At 55.4% G+C, this 13327-nt stretch overlaps 1 protein-coding gene across 1 annotated transcript in view; it reads right to left on the minus strand.

Moving 5' to 3' along the window:
• slc25a35 (solute carrier family 25 member 35) overlaps window positions 1–13327 on the minus strand; it is a 42209-nt gene that overhangs the window by 13451 nt on the left and 15431 nt on the right. The gene's annotated exons all lie outside the window — the stretch shown is intronic.

Here is a 13327-nt window from a genome sequence, read left to right on the forward strand (position 1 = left end):
GGGGGGGGGTGCTCCACGGGGAGTGTGACAGTGTGACAGTATTCACGGTGTGGGGTGCTCCACGGGGAGTGTGACAGTACTCACGGTGGGGGGGGGGCTCCACGGGGAGTGTGACAGTGTGACAGTATTCACGGTGGGGGGGAGCTCCACGGGGAGTGTGACAGTGTGACAGTATTCACAGTGGGGGGGGGGTGCTCCACGGGGAGTGTGACAGTGTGACAGTATTCACGGTGTGGGGTGCTCCACGGGGAGTGTGACAGTACTCACGGTGGGGGGGAGCTCCACGGGGAGTGTGACAGTGTGACAGTATTCACAGTGGGGGGGAGCTCCACGGGGAGTGTGACAGTGTGACAGTATTCACGGTGGGGGGGGGCTCCACGGGGAGTGTGACAGTGTGACAGTATTCACAGTGGGGGGGGGGCTCCACGGGGAGTGTGACAGTGTGACAGTACTCACGGTGGGGGGGGCTCCACGGGGAGTGTAACAGTGTGACAGTATTCACAGTGGGGGGGGGCTCCACGGGGAGTGTGACAGTGTGACAGTACTCACGGTGGGGGGGGCTCCACAGGGAGTGTGACAGTATTCACGGTGGGGGGGGGGCTCCACGGGGAGTGTGACAGTGTGACAGTACTCACGGTGGGGGGGGGCTCCACGGGGAGTGTGACAGTGTGACAGTATTCACAGTGGGGGGGCTCCACGGGGAGTGTGACAGTGTGACAGTACTCATGGTGGGGGGGGGCTCCACGGGGAGTGTGACAGTGTGACAGTATTCACGGTGGGGGGGGGCTCCACGGGGAGTGTGACAGTGTGACAGTACTCATGGTGGGGGGGGGCTCCACGGGGAGTGTGACAGTGTGACAGTACTCACGGTGGGGGGGGGGCTCCACGGGGAGTGTGATAGTGTGACAGTATTCACGGTGGGGGGAGCTCCACGGGGAGTGTGACAGTGTGACAGTATTCACAGTGGGGGGGAGCTCCACGGGGAGTGTGACAGTGTGACAGTATTCACGGTGGGGGGGGGCTCCACGGGGAGTGTGACAGTGTGACAGTATTCACAGTGGGGGGGGGCTCCACGGGGAGTGTGACAGTGTGACAGTATTCACAGTGGGGGGGGGCTCCACGGGGAGTGTGACAGTGTGACAGTACTCACGGTGGGGGGGAGCTCCACGGGGAGTGTGACAGTGTGACAGTATTCACAGTGGGGGGGGGGGCTCCACGGGGAGTGTGGCAGTGTGACAGTATTCACAGTGGGGGGGGGCTCCACGGGGAGTGTGACAGTGTGACAGTATTCACGGTGGGGGGGGGCTCCACGGGGAATGTGACAGTGTGACAGTATTCACAGTGGGGGGGGGCTCCACGGGGAGTGTGACAGTGTGACAGTACTCATGGTGGGGGGGGCTCCACGGGGAGTGTGGCAGTGTGACAGTATTCACAGTGGGGGGGGGCTCCACGGGGAGTGTGACAGTGTGACAGTATTCACGGTGGGGGGGGGCTCCACGGGGAATGTGACAGTGTGACAGTATTCACAGTGGGGGGGGGGCTCCACAGGGAGTGTGACAGTGTGACAGTACTCACGGTGGGGGGGGCTCCACGGGGAGTGTAACAGTGTGACAGTATTCACAGTGGGGGGGGGGCTCCACGGGGAGTGTGACAGTGTGACAGTACTCACGGTGGGGGGGGCTCCACGGGGAGTGTGACAGTATTCACGGTGGGGGGGGGCTCCACGGGGAGTGTGACAGTGTGACAGTACTCACGGTGGGGGGGGGGCTCCACGGGGAGTGTGACAGTGTGACAGTATTCACAGTGGGGGGGCTCCACGGGGAGTGTGACAGTACTCACGGTGGGGGGGGGGCTCCACGGGGAGTGTGATAGTGTGACAGTATTCACGGTGGGGGGGGCTCCACGGGGAGTGTGGCAGTGTGACAGTACTCACGGTGGGGGGGGGGGCTCCACAGGGAGTGTGACAGTGTGACAGTACTCACGGTGGGGGGGAGCTCCACGGGGAGTGTGACAGTGTGACAGTATTCACAGTGGGGGGGCTCCACGGGGAGTGTGGCAGTGTGACAGTATTCACAGTGGGGGGGGGCTCCACGGGGAGTGTGACAGTGTGACAGTATTCACGGTGGGGGGGGCTCCACGGGGAGTGTGGCAGTGTGACAGTATTCACGGTGGGGGGGGCTCCACGGGGAGTGTGACAGTGTGACAGTATTCACGGTGGGGGGGGGCTCCACGGGTAGACCTGGGTCAGTCTTTACATGGGGTGCTGGGGAGTGTGTCAGTCTTTACGGGGCTCTCGGGGAGCATGTTGGTATTTAGCGGGTGTCCGGGTAGAAAGTCAGTCTTTGCAGGGGGTGCTGGGAAATATGTCAGTCTTCACAGGGGCTCCCGGGTAGAATGTCAGTATTTACAGGGTGTGATGATGAGTGCATTGGTATTTACAGCTGGCCCCAGGGAGTATGTCAGTATTTTCATGGGCTTGTGGCGTGTGGAAGTCTCTAATGGGTTTTTCGAGGATTGTGTCATGATTTAAACTCGTGCCTCCATCATCACTTCCTGGATGGCTTCCCTTTTCTTGGCTTCTGATTTTACAAGTTGGCCCTATTTCACAAGGACTCTGAGGAGTTGTGCAAGAGGTAAGGTCATTGCCACTAAGAGAAACCTCTGCTGAATGAACACTCCCGGATCTGTGCAGAAGCTACTGCCACCTCTGAACTTTGGCCTAAGCTGCTCTCCGTCTGCTGCCATTACTCTGTGGCCCACACTTACCGCACAGGGGGTGAAAATGCTCGCCAAAGGTGAGAAGCAGCCCCCACAGGTTTGTGCAAAGCTCACTCCATGTGGTACACATCTCTGCCAGCTGCAGAAGTGACAAGTGACCGGGAGATCCATGTGCCGGCTTAAGAACTTATTGAAAAGAGCTGCCTCCACTCCTGGTCCCCAGAGTGCACTTTCAATATTTGCATTATGGAACAGCTGTAATCAGCTAAAGATGTGGCAGCAACTCAGTGAATAAATCATACAGACACGGTCAAGAGGTTCAGTTGTTTTTCAGACCAAACATCAGAATGGGGAGGAGATGTGATCTGACTGATTTTGTCCGTGGAATGTGTTGGTGCCAGACAGGGTTGTTTGAATATCTCAGATACTGCTGATCTTCTGAGATTTCATGCACAACAGTCTCTAGAGCAGGGATTCCCAATCTGAGGTCCACAGACATCTTGCTTAATGGTATTGGTCCATGGCATAATGTTTGGAAACCCCTGCTCTAAAGTTTACAGAGAATAGTTCAAGAAACCAAAAGAAAAATCCAGTGATTGGCTAATTCTGTGGGTGAAGACACCTTGTTAATGAGAGAGGTCAGAGTGGTTCAAGCTGACAGGAAGGTGACAGTAACTCAAATAACCATGCGTAACAACATTGGTGTGCAGAAGGGCATTAGTGGTGTGTACTGGACAGTGAGGAAGACTATCAGAGCTTGCAGTAGGATCTGGACCAGCTGGAAAAATGGGCTGAAAAATAGCAGACGGAATTGAATGCAGACAAGTGCGGGGTGTTGCACTTTGGGAGGACAAACCAGGGTAGGTCTTACACAGTGAATGGTAGGACACTGAGGAGTGCAGTAGATGAATAATTCATTGAAAGTGGCATCACAGGTTGATAGGGTCACAAGGAAAGTTTTTGGCATATTGGCCTTCATTAATCTGAGTATTGAGTACAGGAGATGGGATGTTATGTTGAAGTTGTACAAGACGTCGGTGAGGCCGAATTTGGAGTATTATGTGTTCTGGTCACCCAGCTACAGGAAAAATATCAATAAGACTGAGAGTTCAGAGAAAATTTACTATGAGGCTAATGGGTCTTGAGGACTTGAGTGAGAGAGAAAGGTTGAATAGGTTCAGATTTTATTCCCTGCAGCCCAGGAGAATGAGGGAAGATTTGATAGAGGTTTATGAGGGGGAAAGATAGGGTAAATGCATGCAAGCTTTTTCCACGGAAGTTGGGTGAGTCTAGAACTAGAGGTCATGGGTTAGAGGTGAAAGGCTAAATATCTAAGGGGAACCTGAGGACAGCTCTTCACTCAGAAGGTGATGAAAGTGTTGGACGAGCTGCCAGTGGGAGCAGTGGATGTGGGTTTGATTTCAACGTTTAAGAGAAGTTTGGGTAGGTACATGGCTGGGAGAGGTATGGAGGGTTATGGTCCGGGTGCAGGTCAATGGGAGTATGCAGAATCAGGTATGGCATGGATTAGATGGGCCAAAGGGCCTATTTCTGTGCTTTAACGCTCTGGCTCTATGACTGTGATCCCATGGGCGCTGAATAAACTGGGTCGTAGTACACGTTGCTTCACTGTTGTGGAGCAGCAGCTGTTGGAAGGAAGGGAAAGCCTTGCTGCCACTGTCAACCACATCCACCACTGCAACACAATCAGTTATTTGTCAGAGCACATGTTTAAAATGAGTAAGTTGTAAAGTACTTGAGAGGAAGTGAACTAGACACTTGCATGCCCCAGTGGATACCATCTTCAACAAAAGGTTCCTTCGTCTAACCTGTGTCCTAGGACTGTGTGATGGGACAGTGTAGAGGGAGCTTCACTCTGTGTCTGACCCTGGGAGTGTGTGATGGGACGGCGTAGAGGGAGCTTCACTGCGTGTCTGACCCTGGGAGTGTGTGATGAGACAGTGTAGAGGGAGCTTCACTCTGTCTGACCCTGGGAGTGTGTGATGGGACAGTGTAGAGGGAGCTTCACTCTGTGTCTGACCCTGGGAGTGTGTGATGGGACAGTGTAGAGGGAGCTTCACTCTGTGTCTGACCCTGGGAGTGTGTGATGGGACAGTGTAGAGGGAGCTTCACTCTGTGGCTGACCCTTTTTTTTTTTTCTTTTTTTTAACAAAATTCTTTATTACAAATGTCGGTGCTATACAATATTTACAAAACCAGTGACTAACATATTTACTACACTACAAACAGACAATACATGTTAAACCAATATATTGCCATCCTCATCAATGATGGCATTTACACCCCACGGAGCCCAACGGTCCCGGAACATCTCGACGGTCGCCGTGGACTGCGCGTATTCCTTTTCAATGTTTACCCGGGCTCGAACATACACCCTAAACATAGCCAGGCAGTCCGCCCGGGGAGAACCTCCTGCCACCCTTTTCCAGGAGCCACGGATGGCAATTTTCGCCAGCCCCAGGAGCAAGTTGACAAGGACATCCTCATCCCTCTGTGCCCCCCTCCTTACTGGATGACCATATATGAATAGGGTGGGACTGAAATGCAACCAGAAGGCGAGAAGCAGCCCACGCAAATACGCGAAAAGGGGCTGCAGCCTCACACACTCCACGTACATATGGTACACGGTCTCCTCCAGCCCGCAGAAGTGACACGCGGCTGGGAGATCCGTGTACAAACTAAAGAACTTATTGCAGGGCACCGCTTTATGCAGCACCCTCCAGCCGAGATCCCCAAGGTGCATGGGAAGGACTCCCTTGTAGAGGGACTTCCACTGGGGACCCCCCTCACCTCCAGGTGGAAAGACCGACCGCCATGGCGTGTCGGGACGGTGGACAAATGCTAGGAAGTGGAGGGTGTGGAGCAGCAGCCCATAAAGGTACCTCCTGCCTGCATCCCTAAATGGGATTGTGGATGTTGATGAAAGACGGCTCAAGTTGTGTGGATTCGTCTCTCGGGTAAGGCTGCGGGGCCTGGGCCCGACGAGCAGCTCAGCCCGAGTCGTTCCACACACCTGAGCCGCACTGACATCCGTTGAGACAGGGCAAGGGTCGGCCAGGACCCCGCCCTCTGCCAGAGGAGGGGATTCCCGGCCTGAGGCAACCATGTTCCAGACTCTCAGTAGGTCCTGATAGAAGCCTGGCAAGCCTCTGCAAAGCAGCACGGCTGACGCCCGCCGGTGGTAGCTGCATATCTTCGGCAAGACAGCAGCCCCTCCGGAGGAAGAAAGTCGCCAACACGTGCCACCTGGGAGGGTGCTCGGCGTACAGGAATCTCTGCAGCGTCCTGAGGCGGAGAGCCGCCAGTCGTGCGCGTACACACACCAGCGACTGTCCGCCCTCTCCTACTGGGAGACTCAGAACCGCTGCAGAGACCCAGTGCTTCCTGTTTCCCCAGAAGAAGTCCACTAGCTTCCTCTGCATTCTCGCGACAAAAGGGGCAGGGGGGGGCCAAGGTGACCATCTGGTACCACAACATGGAGGCCACCAGAGGGTTTATGACCACCACCCTGCCTCGATAGGAAAGCACCCTGAGAAGGCCTGACCAGCGCCCTAGCCGGGCCATGACCTTTGTCTCCAGGTCCTGCCAGTTCGCCAGCCAGGTCTCCCCAGAAGGACTCAGGTAGACTCCCAGATAGAGAAGACGTCTGGTGCTCCACTCAAAAGCTCTCATCTCCTCCGGCAGGGAGTCCACCTGCCACTGGCCTACTAAGAGTCCGGAACATTTCGCCCAGTTGATCCTGGCGGAGTATGCCGCCGAGAAAACATCTTGGCACTCGCACATCCTCCGCAGGTCACAGGGGTCTGTCATCATGAGGAGTACGTCATCGGCGTAGGCCGAGAGGACGACCCCCATGTCCGGTTCGCGCAGAACCAGACCTGTCAGCCTTCGCCGAAGAAGGCCAAGGAATGGCTCGACACAGATCGCATACAGTTGACCGGACATGGGGCACCCTTGACGCACTCCTCTTCGGAAGTGGATAGGTCCTGTCAATGATCCATTAATTTTAACTAGGCACTCTGCGGCAGAGTACAGGAGCCGAACTCGGGCCACAAAGTGTGGTCCGAGCCCAAAAGCCTGCAGGGTGCCCACCAGGAAACTGTGGTCCACCCGGTCAAAAGCCTTCTCCTGGTCAAGAGAAAGAAACGCTGCCGGGGTCCCAGTCTCCTGGAGTAGGTGGATCAGGTCCCGTACTAGGTGGACATTGTCCTGGATGGAGCGGCCCGGGACTGTATAAGATTGGTCAGGATGGACCACCTGTCCAATTACCGAACCCAGACGGTTGGCCATTGCCCGGGCGAAGATCTTGTAGTCCACGCACAAGAGGGAGACCGGCCGCCAGTTCTTTAGCAGGCGGAGGTCTCCCTTCTTGGGCAGTAGGGCCACAACAGCTCTCCGCCATGAGAGGGGCATTTCTCCGGTGGCTAGGCTCTCCCCTAGGACAAGGCTGTAATCATCCCCCAGGACATCCCAAAAAGCCTGATAAAACTCAACACTCAGTCCATCCAAACCAGGGGACTTGCCCCTCCGGAGTTGCCGAAGGGCAGTGGACAGCTCCTCCCGAGTCAGGGGGGCATCCAGACGCACTGCGTCCTCTGGGCTGACCTTCGGCAAATCCTCCCAGACCTCATTACACGCCTCCGCATTTGACGGATCAGGCGAGAATAAGGACCGATAGAATGAACGGACCTCGTTGTTAATTCCATCAGGGTCCGTGATGGAAGAGCCATCGGCAGCCAGCAGCTCCACTAGCTGCTTTTGAACTCCCCGCCACCTTTCCAACGAGTAGAAGAAGGGTGAGCCACGGTCCAAATCCTGCAGCATTTGGATCTGTGACCTCACGTACGCACCTCGGGACTGCTGGAGCTGCAGGTTCCTTAGTGCGTCCTTCTTCTCCTGGTATTCCTGCCACAGCTGTTGGTCTCCAGCGGTCGGACCGAGGCGGGACTCCAGGTCAAGCAACGCTCTCTCAAGCCGCTCAACCTCAGAGCTCCGCCTCTTTGTCGACCCCCTAGTGTACTCCCGACATAAAAACCGGATGTGGGCTTTGCCCACATCCCACCATAGCCGTAGGGAGCAGAACTCTCTCCGCCTCTCCTTCCAGGAGACCCAGAAAGCTCGGAACGAATCCCGGAATCGGCTGTCCTCCAGCAGCCGGTTGTTAAAATGCCAATACCCGGATCCCACCCGAGGGTGTAGTGGAATAAATTCCATCCACACAAGGTGATGATCCGAGCACGACACTGGCCGCATGGAGGACGCCGACACGCGGGAGACGTAGGCCCGAGAGATGTAAATGCGGTCTATCCTGGAACCTCCTTCTCTAGACCTTCTCGAGAAGGCGCTAGAGTTGGGGTTAAGATTCCGCCAGCTGTCCACCAAGTCAAAGGAGCCGACTAGCTCCTTTAACTTTTTTGCCGATACTGGGTCGCGTTGGAGGCCCGAACGGTCCTCCGCCTCGAGGGTACAATTGAAATCTCCCCCGAGGATGACGCAATCCCCAGGATCGATGGAGCTCAGCAGGGTGGACAGCTGGCAGAATAGGCGCGTCTGCATCACACCGCGCCTGGGAGCATACACATTGATAAAATGCAATGGTACGCCATGCAGGCGCACAACCAGGTGGAGCAGACGGCCGGGCACAACGTCCTGGACTCTTTCAATTACTGGCTGGAAGGTCGGGGCCAACAGGATCGCCACCCCGCTAGAAATGGAGCTGAGGTGGCTCATGTAGACCCCGCCCCGCCACTCTAGGAGCCAAGCAGACTCGTCCCCGGGGATGGTATGGGTTTCCTGCAGGAAACTCACCGTATACCGCCCATCCCTGAGGGCTGAGAGATTGTTATGCCTGCGAAGAGGACCGCTGCTGCCGTTTACGTTGAGACTAGCTATGGTAAGCTTCATGGCGGGAGCACACTCGGGCTCAGCAGCTGTGCCCATTTCAGTGAGAGCGGAGGCGCCCTCCACCACACTGTCCGGAAAGAAAGCAAGGTTACTTTTTGCCTTCCGGGCTCGAGCGGTACCAGCGACACCCTGTGACCCACCATCCCCCGTAGGAGCGAGGCTGCTTCTCCCTCTAATGTCCCTTACTAGGTCATCTAGGAAAGATTTTAGTTGCCGTCTGTCGTTCCCCGCCACCGCATTCCTCTTTCCCTTTCCCTTTCGTCCGAGGATGACTCGCAGGGACCTCACCAGCCTCGGCATGCTGGGCCAGCGTAGCGAGGCTAGTTGAGGCCGGTGCTTGGCACCCTCAGAGGTGAGAATAAAATGCTTAATTTCCTCTACAGGTATCAATGGGGACTTCTCAGGAGGGGTGAGGATGTCCATTATTTCACTATCGAAAGAGTCCCCCTCCAACCCGTCACTGCAGACAGAATCCCCATCGGCCTCCCCGCATGTTCCAAAAGATGGCTGCGCTTGTGACCCATACCGCGCAGCGGGCACCTCGCTCTTACCTGCCCGCTCCACCGTCGCATCAGCCTCATCCACATTTGCGACAGTGGAGGGACAATCCCCAGGGACTCCCTGCAAGTCATTAATTGCTGGGGTCGACGTGCACAGAAAAACGCCCTCCCCAGGGGGCAGGCATAGAGGGGAACCCGGCACCTTTGGTCCAAGGGATTCACAAGCAGCCTGGTGCTGAGAATGAGAGAGCTTTGTCTCGTCTCCTCTTACATTATTCGGTACACTGGCCTCCAGAGAGGCGCTGACTGGTAGGTCCTGGGTGGAGGCCTCCAGGGCTGCCTCATTTGTGCAAACAGGGCTATCACAAGCTATTTGCACAACCACACCATCTTCCCCAGGACTGGTGGCTACATCTGGGGACTCAGGTTTAGAACCAACCCCTACCCGGATTCCCACCCCTTCCTGGGACTCCTCCGCATCTACATCCCCTGCCCTCTTGCGGGAACGTTCCCTTCTCCTCTTCACACCGGAGGAGCACACAGGTGCAGGCTTCACCGATGGGGCGGCGCTCTCTGTTTCCATCGCCCCGTCTGCTAGCGCACCTCCCCGAGCCCCACGCTCCACTTCAGGCGAAATGGGCGTGAGCTCTGCAGCCTCAAAGGCCCGCTTCTTACTGTGTTTGGATTTCCCCTTTGCCTTCTTACTCCGCACAGACTCCACCCCGTCCCCCACCCGAACCACAGGGAGAGGAGCAGGGACCGACCCAACCGTAGGAGTAGGGGTAGGGGTAGGGGCAGGGGCAGGGTGAGGGGCTGGGGCAGGATTACGGGCGGGGGCAGGGTCAGATGCAGGCGCAGATGCACGTGCAGGAGTAGGATCAGGGGCAGAGGTAGCTGGGGCACTGGTGCCCGAAATGGGCTCCCTCGGGTTCCGGCCGGCAGGACAGTCCCTCCGAAAGTGCCCCACCCCCCTGCACGCATGGCACCGCGGGCGCTCGGAGCTCCAGTACACCTGATAATCCACTCCCTCATGCCGGACAGTAAACCGGCCCTCAACATCGTCCTCCCTTTCCAGCTGCATGAATACCTGACGCCGGAAAGAGATTACGGTGCGGAGGGTGCGTCTCTTAAATTTGTGTCGGATGGCAGTGATCTCCGACCTTACTTGCCCTAAACGGGCCAGTGGGGGTAGCAAGTCCTCATTTGGAATGAAAGGCTTAACATGCCCAAGCACGATACGTTGCGTGGGGGCCGTCACCAGCTCCATAGGTAAAAAGATGTTGTCTACCGTGACTCCCCTGCTTAGGGCCCGGTGCACTAGCTCTTCATTCACCAGATAAAACACCGCCTTTCCAAACTCCTTCTCGGTGGCCAGAATACCACCTTTCCCAACAAGGTCCTCCATTGCCTCCGTACACTTTTCTAGTGTCATTCCAGGGCGCAAAATACATTGCACCCCACGTTCCACCTTCACCGACCGAAAAAGGGCGTTGTCCGAGGCCGGGGAGGCAGCCGCCCTTGCGTAACTCCCCGAAGGCCCGCGACTCCCTGGAGACCGGTCCGGCATGCTGGCGCTCTTTCCAGTCCGAGAATCCTACAGCGGTGCCGGTTAGAAGTCCTGGAACGAGTCGGATAACTGGCCGGGAAAGTTTGCAGTCGACAGTTCTTCGCTGGCTCGACGCCAGGAAAGGCTCCGTCGGACTTGCAGAGACCCAGGCCGGGAGAGGCCGAAACGTCCTTCCAGATGCTCCGGCACCGACACCGGACGAAAATCAGGAAAACAATGGAGGAGGAACGTTGCCCCGCTGTCAATGGGGGGGAACGACGGCGTTTGCCTCCGGTTTTGGAGCGAACCGGCTTCCTGGCGAGTTGCCAGCGGCCGCAGCTGGGAGCTACGCAGTTAGCAGCCGCCAACAAACCCAGCCCAAACCGGCAGTAAAACTGCACACCGAGTTTCCACACCAGCGCCGTCACTCACTCGGTTGTCCAAGAGACTTTTAGAGCCACCTCCAAAGTATTCCACGAACTTTATCCAGTAGTTTTGCCTCGATTTCTCCCAGCTCAGTCAGCACAGCTCCTCTCTGTGTCTGACCCTGGGAGTGTGTGATGGGACAGTGTTGAGGGAGCTTCACTCTGTGTCTGACCCTGGGAGTGTGTGATGGGACAGTGTAGAGGGAGCTTCACTCTGTCTGACCCTGGGAGTGTGTGATGGGACAGTGTAGAGGGAGCTTCACTCTGTCTGACCCTGGGAGTGTGTGATGGGACAGTGTTGAGGGAGCTTCACTCTGTGTCTGACCCTGGGAGTGTGTGATGGGACAGTGTAGAGGGAGCTTCACTCTGTCTGACCCTGGGAGTGTGTGATGGGACAGTGTAGAGGGAATTTCACCCTGTGTCTGACCCTTTTTTATTTAAACAAATATCTTTATTACAAATTCAGAGCTCCAATATATACAAACCAGTGACTAACACAATTACTACACAACCACTAGACAAACGACAGGAAACTAAAATGATTCCATCTCTGTCAATGATGCTGCTAATCCCAGAACCCCTCTTTGATCACTGTGGACAGTAGGTGTTCCATCTCAGTGGTTGCCCGGTTATGAACATAACCCCTAAACATTGCCAGGTTGTCTGCCCAGGCAGATCCCTCCACCACCCTTTTCCAGGACCCGCGGAAAGCTGTTTTTGCCAGGCCCAGGAGCAAGTTGACAAGGACATCCTCATTCCTCTATGCCCCCCTGCTTACCAGATGACTGTATATAAATAGGTGGGGCTGTCAGTACCTCCAGTTGAACTTTGTCTTTTTGTGTGTTTCACCCTAGCTGTCAGTCTGTGGTTTTTGTATTGCCACGTGCTCCTCTCGCTGCTCCTGCTCTACTCTGGCCCCTGTATTACTGAGTACTCCATCTCTCACCTGTTTCTCATTATTACCTGTATTGCTGACGCCTGTGTCTCATTGTGCTCCACCTATCATCTGCCTCTCTGTTTATTGTCAGTGTAATTCAGTCCTGTGTTTTCACCTGTTTGTTATCAGATTGTGCCAGTGAATTTTCCTGAGCCTTTCCAGCATTTGTATCTGTACTCCGTCCCTCTGAATATTGACTCTGCCTGTTTCCTGATTCTGGTTTTGGATTCCTCTGGATGTTTTGATCTCTGCCTGAACTTTGACGCCGACTTTATTTGCACCTTGGGATTTATTACTCAGTTAATATTACTGTGTGCACAGTACTGGGTCTACGATTGCATCCCTGCTCCAGCGCCCTGACAGGAGCTAAAATGCAACCAGAAGGCGAGAAGCATCCCACGCAGATATGCAAGAAGGGGCTGCAGCCTCACACACTCCATGTACTTGTGGTACACAGTCTCCTCCAGCTTGCAGAAGTGGCATGTGGCTAGGAGGTCTGTGTACAAGCTAAGGAGCTTTTTACAGAGCACTCCTCTATGTAGCAGCCTCCAGCCTAGATCCCCAGGGTGCATGGGAAAAGCTCCCTCGTAAAGGGACTTCCAAAGGAACTCCTCTCCTCCAGGTGGAAGAGACTGCCTGCCATGGTGTGTAGGGATGGTGGACAAGGACTAGGAAATGGAGGGTGTGGAGCAGCAGCCCATACAGGTACTCCCTACTTGCATCCCTGAATGGGATTGTAGCTGTCGAGGAGAGATGGCTCAAGTTGTGTGGGCTCGGGTCTCGTATAAGATTGTGGGGCCTGGGCCCAACAAGCAGCTCCGGTGATGCAGAGCTGAGCTCATTCTGAGCCGTTCCACACACCTGAGCCGCACTGACATCCATCGAGGTAGGGCAAGGGTCGGCCAGAAGGAGCTTCACTCTGTGTCGGGCACTTTTTTTTTTACAAAATATATTCATTACAAATTCATTGCTACAATATATACAAATCAATGACAAACACAGTTACTACACAACTCGGCAAATGACATTAAACTAAAATGTTTCCATCTCTGTCAATAATGGCACTAATCCCAGAAAGCCTCTGTGGTTGCTGTGGACTGCGCCTATTCCCTCTCAGTGGTTACCCAGGCACGAACATAGCCCCTAGGGTGGGGCTGAAATGCAACCAGAAGGCGAGAAGCGGCCCACACAAATACACAAAACGGGGCTGCAGCCTCACGCATTCCATGTACGTTTGGTACACGGTCTCCTCCAGCCCACAGAAGTGATATATGGC

The sequence above is a fragment of the Mobula birostris genome, chromosome 5 (assembly GCF_030028105.1).
Source record: "Mobula birostris isolate sMobBir1 chromosome 5, sMobBir1.hap1, whole genome shotgun sequence".
In the NCBI taxonomy this organism is placed as follows: Eukaryota; Metazoa; Chordata; class Chondrichthyes; order Myliobatiformes; family Myliobatidae; genus Mobula; species Mobula birostris.